The sequence below is a fragment of the Chenopodium quinoa genome, unplaced genomic scaffold (genome assembly GCF_001683475.1).
Source record: "Chenopodium quinoa cultivar QQ74 unplaced genomic scaffold, ASM168347v1, whole genome shotgun sequence".
Classification (NCBI taxonomy): domain Eukaryota; kingdom Viridiplantae; phylum Streptophyta; class Magnoliopsida; order Caryophyllales; family Amaranthaceae; genus Chenopodium; species Chenopodium quinoa.
In genome coordinates, this window is record NW_018742951.1 from 5,380,423 (window position 1) to 5,395,411 (window position 14,989).

At 32.1% G+C, this 14,989-nt stretch overlaps 1 long non-coding RNA gene across 5 annotated transcripts; it reads left to right on the forward strand.

Moving 5' to 3' along the window:
* Positions 1–52: 52 nt before the first annotated feature.
* On the forward strand, positions 53–7,328 carry LOC110728560. Of its 5 annotated transcripts, none has more exons than XR_002512715.1 (6): positions 53–3,376; positions 3,751–4,616; positions 5,154–5,296; positions 5,799–5,952; positions 6,080–6,238; positions 6,976–7,328. It is a non-coding gene; the product is annotated as an uncharacterized LOC110728560 (long non-coding RNA). The 5 variants fall into 5 exon arrangements; XR_002512714.1 differs by having other exon boundaries at positions 3,934–4,616; XR_002512716.1 differs by having other exon boundaries at positions 3,934–4,616; positions 6,126–6,238.
* Positions 7,329–14,989: the final 7,661 nt, after the last annotated feature.

The following is a 14,989-nucleotide window of genomic DNA, read 5'->3' on the forward strand; positions in this document are numbered from 1 at the left end:
ATATATATATATATATATATATATATATATATATATATATATATATATATAGGATGAGGCTATATAGTGAGCCTAGAGACCACAAGGGAAGATAGATTATGAAATTATAGGGTCTTTTTCAATTAGGGAAGCTTGTAAACTATTTAGTGACGCACACAAAAGAGGCATGTATCAATTTTTCAGGCGTAACTGTAACTGACATTGACATTGGTATTGACTTTTGATATTTACATATTTTTACCCTTTAATAAAATATTTTCGTATGTTAAATAATAAACATAATGAATTTATGTTATGTAAAAGAAAATGATAGCCTAATTTGTGAAATGTTATAATGATTCATTTTGATGTTATGAAATTAATGCGCATAAAATTACCTGTGATTTTTTTTTTAAACCATTGGCTAGTTTAATTGCAAAATTTCTGTACTCGCCTAGATTTTGGACAAAACAAACTAGAATTTATAACATTACCAAACTTGGAGAGCTGGTCGATTGCGCGAAAAATGTTGTTGGAAGAAACCCGGCTCATGCACGGGTTTTATGGAATTGGCGGGCTAAGTTGTCAAATGATCCAAATCTGAGTACTTTTGTTACATCGCCACCAACACAAAGAGCGAATCCAAGTGACGAAATCGCTATTCAAACAAGTTTTTGTCATACACTTTCTCACATTTTTCTCGCACCTGTGCAGGGTATGTTTCACTATTACATAAGTATCTGATTATGTAATTAGACCATGATTTGCTGAAAAATATCTACCTTGTACTCTTTTGCAGGCTGGAGTACCTTTTCAAAACAAGGTTCAAATGATTGAGTATTACGACAACTATTATCCGGATATGATGAAAGCACTGTATGAATCACTTGGAATTATTTATAATACTCTGAGGCGTAACCGTGTAAGTTAGCTTGAACTTAATAGAACATTTGTAGCAAGGTTGTGGCGAAGGATATTATAAAGATCTTTGTAATCCTTAACATTTCAATAACCCCCTTCTCATGTTAGACACATTTATGATCTTGTTGTAACTAAAACTCTGTTAGCAATTTTTATATTAATTTTCTGCTTTGTATGTCTAGCATATTCATTTTTGAAAGCATTTAAACATGACACCAGCAGACGTGGTAGCTATGAAATCTAAAGAAATCTAATAGATGTAATAGATACATTTTTGGGGGTTGTTAAACGTCGCTCCCAATTTACTGGTGTCGTTCGCATTTTTTCTTTGAAATTTCGTATTTACCCCTCGTATATAAATACTCACAACACTCACTCACGACACTTACCACACATTCACGCACATATTTCACTCTCATTTTAGAAATTTACCCCTCAACCTTACCCTTAAGGAATTTGTTAGATCGATCGGCAAGTTGAAGAGTGACATTGGTGGGTACCAAACCACCTATACCAAGCTTCTCATAAACCCAAAGAGGCATCAAACTCGCACTAGCTCCTAGATCACATAAGGCATTTTCAAAGGAAATGTTCTTAATAGAGCAAGGAATAGAGAAACTTCCGAGATCTTTTAGTTTAGTGGTTGAATGGTTCTTGATGATCGCACTACAATTTTCGGTTAAGCTCACCGTGGTGGATTCAGTCATGACAACTATCTCATCCTTACTTGACTTAGATACCTCACATTGTTTCTCTTCCTTAACCTCCTCACTCTCATTCTCTTTTTGCAAACTCATGGGTGGAGTTTCATCTATGCTAGTCCCACATCTAGTCATAATTGCATTGCAATGTTCTCTATGATCAATAGCTTGACTAGGCAAAGAGGTCCTAGCATCTTATTGTGGGGGTTGCACTTGCTTGATACTCTCTTCTAAGTCATTGGTTTTCTTTGTTTGCATATTAACAAATTTTTCCATTGTGGTTTCTAGACTCGACTTAGGAGGGGGAGCTTGAATTTGGAGAGGGGGTTGAGGAATAGGAGCAAGGGTTGGTCTATTTCCTCCATTTAAATCAGGTGGGTTATTATTAGAAGAATATTGACCCCTTTGATGGTACCTATTGTCATTTTGATGGTTCACTTGGTTATTTGACACATAGTAACCATTACCTTGATTCCGATAATTTCCTTGGTTGTTATTTTGAACATTCCTTTGGCCACTCTATTGACCTTGACCATTTCCTTGGGTTTGATACCCTTTCCAACCAAAGTTTGGGTGATGTTTTCATCCCTCATTATAAGTGTTGGAATAAAGGTCATAACTAGGATTGTGTTGACCATTGTTGATTGCATTTACTTGTTTTATGGAAGGGGAGGGGGATCATGAATCATTTAGCAAATAACATTCGGAATTCACATGATCATCACTTCCACAAGACATCATTTGTATTGACATATTTTCATTAGATGAACTAGATGCATGTGAATTTTGATTTGGAGAAGGGGATAGAAAAGAGGATTGAAATTGATCAAACTTAGAAGATAAAGCATCTAATTTTGAATTAATCATATTTATAGCATTTACCTTATACTTTCCTCCCTTCTTGGAGATGCTCCTCTCGTCAGGACTCTAATCGGTGTAGTTTTGAACTACATCTTCGATGATCTTTAGCGCCTCCGTGGATGGCTTGTTCATGATTGGTCCTCCCGATGTTCCAACCTACAATATGCGGTTCGCTCTTAAAAGACCTCTATAAAACCCATGGAGCAAGAGTCAATCTTCCATGCCATGGTGTGGGCATTGTTGTTGGTAACTCTTGAATCTCTCCCAAGCATCATAGAGGGACTCGTCGGGGTCATGTTGGAAGTTTGATATTTTTTATCTCAACTCCGCCGTTTTCCCAAGAGGAATGAACCTCCCATGGAATGCCGAAGTCACCTCATTCCATGTATTTAATGAGTTTTGAGGTAAGCTATCAAGTCAATCACTTTCATTGCCCATAAGAGAAAACTTGAGCATGCTCAACAAAATGTATTCTGGAGTCACCCCATTTGCCTTCACGGTGCTACAATACCATGTGAATTGCTTAAGATGCGCAATGGGATCCTTATGTTTTGCCCCGAAGATTTAATGACCCTCTATCAAGGTGATAAGGGCGGGCCTTATCTCAAAATTGTTTGCTTCGATAGCGAGAGTAGCAATCCCACTTGCTTCTTGATATGGTGGAGGAACACTAAACTCTCTTATGGTTTTGTTTGGAAGAGCCATTTGAAATTGATGGGGAGGTGAAGAAGTTGGAGAATTAGTTCTTGATGACTCTAATTGAATGGTGTCTGCACTAGACTCACTAGAACTAGAATGATCAAAATCAACCACCACTTGTGGCTCACTTGAAGTAGCACCACTACCTCACGCTCTCTTTTCTCTTCGGTTTGCCCTTACAACCTTTTCAAGCTCAAGATTCAACGGCACAAGAGGTAGTGCTCTATTGCTGCGTTTAGGCATAAAACGAATAAGACTAGATGATATTCTGTTGCGTCTATATCACCATATTTGGATGTCATCTTTCAATTTGTCACTAGATTATTATTCATCGTCTCACTTATGTAGGTATGACATGTCATAGATGATTCGATTTTAATTATTTGGCTTAAACATGAATGTGACACCTGTTGTCTTCATTAATATTCTTACACTGATTTAAATGATTGTCATTTGTTACTCGCATCTATCTATATCTATATCTATACTATATTATTAAAAAGCGTTTCTAAATAAGTTTAGGGTGCCACATGACGCTCTCCTCATTTAATAAAGTTTTTCATTCCATATCCTCACCCCTTATGAACAGTAGCCACGCGTGGAAATGACATGTGTGAAAGCATAAGCGGTTACTGCTGAGGAGCTGAGGGGAAACACAAAATCAGTGTTGGTTGTCGTGTATTTTGGGGTTTTTCTTAATGCTATTAACTACAAATTACATCTGAAATTGTATCGGGGTCTTTCATACTTGTTTGTTGTATGTCATTTTCAGATGTAGAATTGAAGAGTGAGTAGAATTGAACGGCTATAATGCTGGTATTTAAATTGAAGTGTGAGTAGAACTGGGTCAAATTCGAATCTAGGAATTGATGAATTGGGTTTGATTTGATCAGTTTTTGAACTTGAAGGTTGAGATTTGATGTTTGGTTGGTTGGTTGAAAACTTGAGCTTATGTTGTTCTATGTAATTTGGGAAGGGAATCTTGGGGTTTGCAGGAAGTGACTGTAAGATTTGTGGATTGCAGAGAATAAATTTAAATTAAAGAAATCCTTTGTTAAAGCTTGATATGATGTTGCAGGCCATAAACTCATTAAACACAAAAAAAAAATTAAAAAGTGAGGTGAGGAAGACTTAAGCATCAGCTGGCTAATGGGGGGTGAACGAGTGAAACTCATACGAGGAGAGAGAAAGAAAGGAGGGGAGGATGGGGGGTTGGTTACGGATTCATAACTCAAACAAGGGCATCATATCAGGCTTGGTTGTTACTCAATATTTTTGGCTACTTGAAGAGAATCCGGATGTTGTTTCAGACTTTCAGCAATGAGAAGCAAGTTGTATATTATGACTATTAAGAACAAGAAAGCTTCAGTGCATGAATAGCTACAATCTGAGAAGGCCAAGACAGTTGATCAAAGTAAGAAGAGATATGGATTTTCATCATCTAATACCAGTAATGTAAGAATTCAACCCTATTTCCTCAATTTATGCGTTGCATGGTGCTAGAAAAAAGAGTTTTTAACTGTTCTTTATAAAATGTATTAACATTCTTTTTCTGAGATGAATTTAATTTAACAGATTATATATAAAGGTATTGCTCCTTTGTATGTAGTTTGATAAAGTGGTCTAAATGATTTGGTCAAAGCTAAATAGTAAGAAGCATATTGTACTTTGGGGCTAGATCAGAGTCTAAATTGAAAAAATCAGCTAAATTACTTGAGATTTGGGGTTCCGGTCTCAAAGAAACCAATTAGGAAGAGTTTTCAGAGGCAGTGAAACAGGAAGCAAAGTGGAGAGAGACTGTGATGTTGAAAAGAGAAAGAGATCAAGTTGAGAAACTAGGAAAATTTCAATACCTAGGGTTTAGTCTCACACTTTTGTTAATTTAATATTAGTTATTGAACTATATATAGGTTATACTTATTGGAGCCATAAAGATTTTAACGACCTATTTAGTTGTAATTTTGATTTTTTTTTTCCATTTGGTTCTTATAGGGTAATCAAATTAAATGATGAGGCGGAAGAATGGGCATGGATTCCAATAAAACAACTCCATTCTCCGGTAATCTACGGAAATACTAAGCTAGCTTAATCACTCGAAAATCATTTTTGTTCATGTAATTGAACTTCAGTTTAAGGTATTGAACGACTGTGAGCTTTCTTCTCCACTTATATTCTTCGCAAATTCCTTGTACAGCTTTATTGTTCTTTATTTTCATTTTTTTTTAACTCTTGCTTTTGTGTTAGTGTCTATACAATTTTGTTATAATTGGCATTTTTGTAGGGTTTACAATTGATTTGTAAATGTTTCTTGTGGGGTGAGTTGGAGGATTGTTACATTGAAAGCTCTAATATAATGCACCATGCTCTACAACAATTTTAATGTATTAGTCGCTTACTTAAATTTTAAATTTGCTTATTTATAGTAAAGGGACTTCTATCCTTATGATTGGACTATCTAATCGAATCTTTACAGTCATCTTTCTTTTTAATAATTAATACCGAATTATGGAGTAGAATTATACTGTTACATTGCAAGTTTGGAGTTTACTTGTGAACATAAAGAGGGAAGTAAATTGAGTTTATACCTTTTTTGATAAACTGATTTGCATAGCTGAACTTTTAAAAATACCATTGCAGTTACCTCTGATTTCTGCATCTTTGAGGTTACTCCTGTTATATGGATGATCAGTCTTGGACTACTGCCAAACCTTTTGATTATCTGTGGCTGATGGTCCTTAAAGCTTGTGGTCTTTGAGTATTGGGTTGCTCCTTAAAGCTTGTGGTCTTCATGGTACTTCCTCTGATTTCTGCATCTTTCTATTGTTTGCATATTGATTTTTGACCATGTGGCTCTTGTTAGCGATTACACTGGAAAAGTTGAATATGAGCTTTCTGATATCTGTGCTTGTATTCTGAAGCTTTTTAGTTCTCATCTCACTCCTAAAGTCCTAATGCTGCTGTCAGTGAATCTTGAGTATTCTACTTGGAGATTATCATCGTTAATTGCCGAGTTTAAATCTGGTGATGATAGGAAAACTGCTGCTGAAGATACTATGAATGCTTACAAAGCTACTCAGGTTTGTGTGTTTTATTTTATTTGGGCGGTTTGGTTGTTGCACGAACATTTATGAAATGACAAGTGAAACTATAAAATTGATTTAATGATCTTCTATTATGAAGTATTTGAGAGAAGAATTGCAATTTTCTATTGGATTAATGGATTACTTGTTTATTTTTATGCTTAGCTTGCTAAATCAATGCTTAGTTTGCAACATGCTTTGAAGGACTACCTATGGTGGTATAGAAACAAGGGGTTTGTGGAGATATGATGTGTGGTTTATATTTAATTTGATGATGCATTTATGCTGTTTTGATATGAGAGATTGTATGTTGTTGATCTGTTGACACATTTCAATAGTAGGATTGCTTTTGAAGATTGAAATATGAAGTATCCAGTCTAGCTTTCTTGTAGCTAATCTCTCATGTATTTCAATTCGGAAGATATTTCTTCAACATCGTGGCTTTGGCTTAGACATATATTTTAAGTAGCAAGTAGGGTATTGAGCTTATTATTTGACACATTATTTTATTTTATTTTTTAATTCTTCTTCTAGGAAATTGCTCATACAGATTTGCCACCAACTCATCCCATCAGATTGGGTCTTGAGAACCTTGAATGTATATCCAGTATTTTAGCTTAGCTTGTGTATATTATTTAATCAAATTCATTCCTAGATGTTGCCTTACATTGGTTATATATTGATACTTTCAAATTCATTCCGTATAATTCACTACATTTTATAATTATTGACAGGCATTTGAAGAAGCCACGTTGCAGAGCTGGATACTATAGTTGAAGAATCTTAAAAGGACAACCTCTCCCTCTAGACACCAGCCCAAGTCAGTATAGCTATGCTAAAGCCTACATTCACATGCTTCATTATTGGTTATGAGTATACGTTGGCAATCGTGTATATCGCTCGGAGACTGACTTAATTTATTTTTAAAGCTTGTGGTCTTCGTGTCATTTTATTTTTGACAATTTTTACAATGTGGGTTTGTGGGGTTAATTTGGTTTATTTTTGTTTCCCATATTTAAATTTGTTTATTTTTGTTTTTTTGATCTACATTGGCAATATTGCACCATTTTACGGAGACTACACTACACTTTTAAAATATTACTTTAATTTCCATCATATTTTACAATCTAACAAACAAAATTTAAAACTTTTTTTTTAATGTTTCTTGTCATATTTTCAATAATACTGAAAGTTTGAAACGTGTTACCTTATTATTTGGTCAATGAGACTAACTTTTAAGAATTGTCACCTAATTTAGACCCAATGAGCGAAAATATTCACGCACGAGCACATTCAAAATATATCTCTAAAATGATAAATCTAAATTTAAAATATATCAGTGCGTTTTGTGTTCGGCGGGCCGTACCATGTAATTTTTTTGTAAACAAAAAAAATAACCCCTATAACACTGATTAAGTAACCCATGTAATATTGACAGAGTAACACTTATAACACTAACAAAGTAACCCCTGCAACACTGACCAAGTAATCTTAATACTCACAAAGTTACCTCCATAATGGTTGGCCACACGCCAACCACCTGTATAAGAATTTGTGAAAATCTATTAGTATTTTCTAAAAACAATTTTTAAAATCTATTAGCTATATATACACTTCCAATTTTAAATCGAGCTAAATGTCTAAGCAAATAAAATCAACACATTTCACAACATCGAGACACACTCTTGCTAATGCGTGTTGCTCCGCGTGCAATGCGCACATGGGCCCACTCTAGTACTAAAATATATGGATCTTACAAGATTTGAACTCATAACCTTAAACTTAAATTTTAACATGTTAGTCATTAAGCTATTACCATATTACTTGTCATTCTATCAAATTAAATATTAACAATGGTTTCTATCATGGAAATAATGTAATAATTTGGGGCATCGCCCGAACCTAAAAACTTGTTATTATTATACGATTTAAATTTCCAGAACTTAGATTATTAAGTTCAATGCTTTGTGAATTTTGCTATACATTTAGCAAATAACATCATTAATTTGGTATACTAATTATGATCAATCACATTAGACTATCAATTTTACATACTCCCTCCGTGTTTTAATAAGTGTTACATTTTGACTTTTTTTTACTATTCAACAATGACTTTGACTTAATTATTTTACTAATTTATATAAAACAAATGTTATTGTACAATACAATGTTGGATTTGTCAAAATGTATACTTTCATAATATCAAATTTCCTTATAATTTTCTAGATAAATTAATGGTCAAAGTTGTGTCTCGACATGCATGTTTGGTCAAACTATAACTCTTAAACACAAAGGAGTATCTATATTAGGCTATATTGCCAAACTGCATAATATGCTACTTTCTCCGTTTTTTTTTATTTGCATCACTTGTAAATGCGTAGAGTTTTAGGAAAATGAATTTGGTATAATATAATAATGTGAGTGAATGAATAATTTATTATTGTAAAAGTAATGTGGGGACCATGAAAGTGAAGTATGTGAGAGAGAGTATCGTGGACCATGAGAGAGAGAACTGATAAATTAATTTGAGTGGGGTTTAAAGTAAGAGAGAGAAATAATTAAATATAGTATAAAATTACCATATATAGAAGTGATGCAAATTAAAAAAAAACAACTATAAAAGAAAAGTGATACAAATTTTTAAAAAAAAAAAAAACGGAGGGAGTACTATATATTAAAAGGCGTTCATGTGCCGGTCTCCTCATTTAATAAAGTTTTTCATTCCATATGCTCAAAAAAATGGATCTTACAAGATTTAAACCCACACCTTAAGTTTAAATTCTAACATGTTAGTCACTAAGTTAATACCTTATCACTTGTCATTCTATCAAAACTAAATATTAATAAAGATTTCTATCATGAAAATAATATAGTAAATCGGGATATCGTCCGGCCTAAAAACTAGTTTATTATTATAGAAAGAATAAAAATGTAACTAGCTAATTGTACGTGTTTTAAATTTCCAGAACTTAGATTAAGCTCAATGCTTTGTGAATTTGGATATACATTAAGCAAATAACATCATTAATTTGGTATACTAATTAATTATGATCAACCACATTAGACTATCAATTTACATATCTATATAAGGTTATATTGCCAACGTGCATAATATGCTACAAACAAAGCATTAATCATCTACTAACTATGGATTATCACTGGCAGCTAGTAAAATGAAATAGAAGTAGTAATAGTAATAAAAAGCATCATTACCCTTATAACAACATTGCACCTCTTTTAAAAGTTACGAAGTATAATATAATGTATCATCTTAGATAATCAATCACGTAAAGTATAATTGAATGGTGATGCAATTTTTCATTTCCAACTCATCAATAAAAACGCATAAAATTGCTTATAAATATTATATAAAAAAAAGGAGGTTGTTAAACGACGCTCCCATTTTACAAGGCACCGCTCGCATTTTAATACGAACTTTCGTATTTACCCATCGTAAATAAATACTCACGACACTCACAACACTCATTTCTCATTTCTGAAATCACAAATTCACAACTCTCTCGTACTTCACTCTCATTTCATCTCTCTAAATTTTTAAAAAAAAAACCAAATTAAGTTAAGTCATAAAATAAAAAAATAAAAAAAAAATTAAACAGAAACAGCCACAACATTGATCACAACAACAATAAATACTAATACTAATTACTCAATTAATCACAAAATTAATAATAATCATAATAATAATAATAATAATGCAAAGATTACAATAATAAATTTAATTAATTAATCAATTCAAAAAAAAAAAAAATTACATCCGCCCAAAAAATTAGGATCCACCTAGGTGGATCCACTTAAAATTTCCGAATCCACCTAGGAAGATCCAAAAAAATATTAGGCGGATGTGGGAGATCCACCTAAAATTTTCGGATCTACTTAGGTGGATCTAGAAATTTTAAGTGGATCCACCTAGGTGGATCCTAATTTATTTGGCTGATGTTTTATTTCAAAAATATAAAAAAAAAAGTACGACGACTTACAGAATCCTCCGACGAAGTCTCAAGTGTCCGAACGTTGTCGTCATTCATCGTCCTAAACCCGTCGCTAATGCTTAATAAATTTTTTAAAAAAAAACTCGGATTTTTGGTGGTGGATCGAATGTGGGGTTGTCGGGGATTTTTTTACCACGTGGTAGTAAGTGGAGGGGTCGGGAATGATATTATACCATTATATACTACCACTTACACAAAGGGCAATATCGTCCTTCCATATCAAAAAGGGAGCGATGTCTTGTAAAATGGGAGTGTTGTTTAGCAATTCACATTGCAAATAAATGCTATTATTTTAATCGAATTTCATTTAGTACTTTTTTTTTGGATAACTAAGGAATCTTTTTATTTAACCAGGATTTTACATTTTTACTAAATTTCTATGTCGTCATCATATAGTTCTAGTTAGACTTGACAATGGGGACTTGTCAATATCGGGTCATGCTCAGTTCATGTCACTCCAAGTCACGGGCCATTGCGAGACGGGTTACTTCGGATCAAGAAATATTCAACCCCAATCCAAAGTCACTACTGATTCGTAAGAACAAATTTTTATTTAATTATTATTGACTAATTTTTTCAAATATTTGATTTTTCAAGCTTTCTTTCTACTACCTCTATTTCATATAATGTGCAACAAATGTTTTGGCACAAACTCTTAAGAAAAATTTGTGTGCTCATGTTAAATTGAGATAAAGATAGAAATGCATATGATGAGGAGAGAGATAGAGAAGAATGACAACTTTAAAAGATAGAAAACTTTTGTTGTACTTAATGTGTAATATCTTTTTTAATAAATGTTGTACATAAGTATGAAATAAAGGTAGTTTTAGAAACATAGCAACAACAAAAATAGACTAAGTCTTGACAGAGATAAATGATATCCTGCACAAGGTTCTTGAACTCCTTTGGCGCCATCTTCGGATTCCTCGGCGAGATCAGGCACACTTTATTGTCCGTCCTCAGTTCCACTTCCTTCAACTGTTCCACAAACATTTGACCGTTGACCCACTGACATCCCTTTCACCACCCATTAATTTTAAACAGGTCAGGATCGGGCGAGTTAACAAGTCAGATAAAAAAATTGACAAGTCTATTTCTACTTGTTGTATCCTTTATTTTCAAAGGTGAGTATATGGAGAAAATACAAGTTTATTATCTTTTTAGGAAATATGGTGCCCACAATAATCATCAATAACTATATATTAAAGGCGACTATAAAATAACACTTGGTAAAATCTTGTTAAATAATTTCCCGTCAATTTTTTATTTACTTTTTTGACAAATTATCTTATGAAATTTTTAATTCATTACTTGTATAATATTTTCCTAATTTACCTATATATATATATGCTTCTTCTGTTAAATATTAATTGCAACAAAAATGAAATTTTATGTCGCACAAATAATACCCATTTGTTACAATTAATAATTAACGGAGGAAGTATACATATAAGAACTTAGGGTTGGGATTCGTTGAAAAGGGTTCTTATGGTGAGAAATGTAGATACATTGACCTTGTATTATAAATACATTATAAATACATTGTATACACATTAAAAATACACTGCAAATACATTAACTTCTTTCTTTTTTTTTGGTGGAAAATGAAAGAAGGAAGTCAGTGAAGGGGAAAAGAGAAGAGGGTCAGAAGAATCTGATAGCATTAACCAATTACTAACGTTGAAACAGAAGAGAAGAGGAGAGATGAAAAGGACGAGGATGGATGCAGAGTAGGGAGGAGAGAGAAAGGGGGGTTAAATGGTAAATGCATTCATCATGTCTTACGCCCATTACTAAACACAAAGCTGAATTCATGTACTCAATGAAGGAAATTAAAAATCCCCCGAAACCTACAAAATTATTTGCAATCATCTCCAAAATTAAATGTCAACATTTAACTGTGCTTGCTATTTCTGATCTCTAAGTGAGATATGTGGTATTTTTACTTTTTCAATTGTAATTTATGGGCGATATTATGGTTGTCATATTGTCATTCCCCATAACTTGGTCAGATACTCGCTTGAGTGAAGCCCGTAATTAGGTACACCGTGAGTAAGTTTTATATACATTAAGATGTATAGTGGATAGATTAAAAATAACGCAATTAAAATAACAGATGAAGTAATTAACAAATTACATAAAATAATTTTTGAATTAACAAATTACATAAATATTTATAATTATAAAAACAAAAAATTTATTCAACAAAAGTATTATCATATTGCCCCGCGCCACCAAAATATTAGAAACGGCTATGCAATAGATATTTTCATGCTATCATTGTACGGAGAATCAAAAGATTTTTTTCATGAAAAAGCTAATAATTCAATTGTATTTCACCAATGGGTATTTTTATGAAGAAGCCAATAATTACCTTTTGGTTATTATGGAGAATTAATGGGTATTTTCAAGCATTATTGTAGGGAGAACCAAAAGATATTTGTGGCATGCTCTTTTTCCATGACATACACCCAATTTTACGTAGTGTTATTTAACATGTCGACTGAACTTTTTTTCTTTACATTCATTCCTATATAGAAGTATATACTATTTAATAGAGTATTTCTCATACCTCATCATCTCTTTCATTGTTACATCATTTTTCAATTCTTTCATCTAGTAAAGCTAGTATAGAAAGAGATAAATTATACAAATGAGCCATGAGTAAATCCAAGGTAATTTTTTTTTATTTGATTTTGTTAAGTGAAAATACTATGAGTTATATCCATTATTCTTGCGTGTATAAAAAATTTTATTCTTACAATAATTGTCTTACAATTTTATTTTTTATTAATAAAAGTCAAAAGAAAGAACTTTTAGCTAGAACGAATGATGTAAAAATTTATTTCACCATGAGAAACATAGTAGTACAAATTTCTCACTTGGATTCTACTCGATGAGTGATATGATGATGCTCTACTTTTTTTACGGGTTTAAGTTTTGAGTTGAAAAAATATTTATTGTTTAATTTTATATTTCTATTTATGGTATTCTATAAAACATAAAGACCAATAATAACATAATGAAAATTTTGTTTTGTTAAGGGAAAAATGAACTTTACTGCTCAGTACTCCGGCACTGTCGGCACTGTAGTTATGGACAACAATACTTGTTATCCGAGCTTTTACATGGTTGAACATGAACTAGTTACGGACAATAAGATATTTGAAGTTATTCACAAAAACGCTCATTCTGGATTTGCGGATTGTTTTCCTCCGGTTGTAGCTGGGACAAAATATGTTTTAGCTCACCGCATTTCTAGAACAACCTTAGCCACTTGGATAAACAATAGTCGCTCTAGCTTGGTGTATCTTGATTATAGTGGAATCCCTATTCAAATGATAGATATGTTAAAATTATTTACCCCGTAAGTATTACTTTTTGTAAACTCACTTTTTGAAATGATTTCCTTCATATCTTATTATCTTATTAACATTTTACTAATAACATATTTAGAGATTTGGGGTTGATTTTCATGCATGGTTATTCCTCTGGAATCAAGTTATTTTTGGACAAGAATATCATATATATAAGCAACGATAAGCCTTATCGTGTGTTAGCGGTTGCAGAATCAATTATACAAGGTAATTTGCATTGGTGTAACTCATTAACCTCGCTTTTCTATTTAATTAAGTGTTGTAATCCATTTATCAAATATGCTAATTTATTTGTGGGTGTGTAGATGGTGGAAAGAAGACTTGGACGGATTTGAGAAGCTTACTAGATCAAATTTGGATAGATTGTTAACTCATCAAAAATGATGAAACTAAGCTGATAACTCGCACTTTAACAGAAAATCTTGCTATGGGGTAAACTTTAATACTACTACAAAGTATTATTTTTCAAAGTTCATTGTATCATTCGTATTTAATACTTAACTTGAGTGAAACCCGTAATTAGGTACACTGTGAGTAAGCTTTATATACATTAAGATGTATAATGGATACATTATAAATAACGCAATTAAAATAACGGATGAAGTAATTAACAAATTATATAAAATAATTTATAAATTAACAAATTACATAAATATTTATAATTATAAAAACAAATTATTTATTGAATAAATGTATTATCATTTTGCCCCGTGCCACCAAAATATTAGAAACTGCTATGTAATGGATATTTTCATGCTATCATTGTACGAAGAATCAAAAGATTTTTTGATGAAAAAGCTAATATTCAATTGTATTTAACCAATGGATATTTTTATGGAGAAGCCAATAATTACCTTTTGGTTATTATGGAGATTTAATGGGTATTTTCAAGCATTATTGTAGGGAAAACCAAAAGATATTTGCATGCATGCTCTTTTTCCATGACATACACCCAATTTTATGTAGTGTTATTTAACATGTCATACTGAACTTTTTTTTTTCTTTACATTCATTCCTATATAGAAGTGTATACTATTTAATAGAGTATTTCTCATACATTATCATCTCTTTCATTGTTACATCATTTTTCAATTCTTTCATCTAATAAAGCTAGTATAGACGGAGATAAGTTATACAATTGAGCCATGAGTAAATCCAAGGTATTTTTTTTTATTTGATTTTGTTAAGTGAAAATACCATGAGTTATATACATTTTTCTTCGTGTATAAAAAATTTTATTCTTACAATAATTGTCTTATTATTTTATTTTTTATTAATAAAAGTCAAAAGAAATAACTTTTAGCTAGAACGAATGAAGTAAAAAATTATTTCACCATGAGAAACATAGTAGTACAAATTTC